Source organism: Aquila chrysaetos, chromosome 8 (genome assembly GCF_900496995.4).
Source record: "Aquila chrysaetos chrysaetos chromosome 8, bAquChr1.4, whole genome shotgun sequence".
Lineage (NCBI taxonomy): Eukaryota > Metazoa > Chordata > Aves > Accipitriformes > Accipitridae > Aquila > Aquila chrysaetos.
In genome coordinates, this window is record NC_044011.1 from 2,715,240 (window position 1) to 2,716,921 (window position 1,682).

The window sequence follows — 1,682 nt, forward strand, 5'->3', positions numbered from 1 at the left end:
TTGTAGGACTCCGGGTGCTTTTTTCCCAACAGACGGTCTGCGGAGATTTGCTGTTGAATAACAATGGGAAAAGGATAAGTATTTAAAGAAAAGAAGTGATTAATGATTTTCTGTATAATTCTCGCATTTTTCTTGGCTTCTGTCTGCTTATAATGGCTGTGAACTTTTAAGTCCTATAGAAATCTTCTTTTCTCCCCCTTCTATTCTATTCATACTTTCCAGCTTTGATTTGCTTCTATAGACCCTGCATTCCTGGAAGCATATGCTTTTTTTTAAAAAAAAAAAAAAAAGAACGATTTTTTGCTATTCTTAGAAGCACTATCTTGAAAATAACACCCTCTTTACAACTCCAGCAGATCAAAGAGAGAAACAGTAAAATAAAACGCAACAACAACAACAAAACACCCCAACGTCAGGCATTACAATAAAATACAGCCCTTGCCACCCTCCCTGGGAAAAAAAAAAAGAAAAAAAAAAAAAAAGAAAAAAAAAAAAAGAAACTTTAAAGGTTGGCAGTTGCTACCTCTAAAAACGCGATAGTTAACCAAAAATACATCCATAAATCCATTTCTTCTACATCAGAGCGTGTAACAGATCTGTACCATGTGACTACATTAATATTATTTTAAAGTATTAAAATGTCAATAGAAAGAAAAATCTAACGGCCCTTTGTTTGAGCTGGGGGGCAGGGAGACTTTTGGGGACACTTTATTTGCAAGGTGGTCGTGCGGTGACTTACTACGACTAAAGGAATAACCCATAAACACACTCTGGCTTGAAATATTCCAAGCCCTGCCTTTCTTTCTGAATAATGCGGCGGAATATTTCGGTCCTGATGGGGGGTCTCGGAGAATTCCGTGAACATGGAACAAATAAGCAAAAGCCATTTTATTTTAGAGGCAAGTATAAGAAAACGATTATTTTCTTCAGCTGATGCAGAGGCTTCCTCCCCCTGCGGACCCCCCTGCGCACAACAGTCTTTTTTTTTTTTTTTTTTTCTATTTGTAACTTAGAACTGGAATGTTATTTCGTCCTGAACAGTATTTTCGATACTTTCTATGAGAAAGAAAATGAAAATTAATACAAGAGCTGCGGCTCACAAAAGAAGCCATTTGTCTTCTTGATTATCTATTTGCTTGTCAGGCTATGAGCTATCGCAGGAGCCAGCTCCTTTGTAATATAAAAATACACAGAAAACCTGCAAACACCGAGAAACATCTGTGCAAAAATTAGACTCATTAATGCATTAACTACCTTGGAGAAGGAGATTTTTTTTTTTTTTTTTTTTAAATCGAGAAGTCTCTCTAGAGAAATACAACGCTACCTCCATTCCTTACAGCAAAGCAAAGCGCTAATGACTACCTCTGTTTTGTCTGAGACTAGTTTAGGAAGAGCATATTAATATATGCTTAGAACAAATAAATCATAATATGTAAGGCTTAGCAGTACTTAAGGCTGATATACCCTAGTCAAACATCTTTTGTTTTCATTAGGGACTTGAGGCTGTGCCATTGACAACAGAAAACCCTGTAAAAAAGAAACGTGCTGTTTAATTAATTTCTTTAAAATAGATATTTTTGTCTCACCAGAACAAAAAGACAACCACCCCACCCCCCCAAAAAAAATAAAAAAAACCACACAGGGTCAGATTCACAATGAAAAAATTTATTTCCAATTGCGCT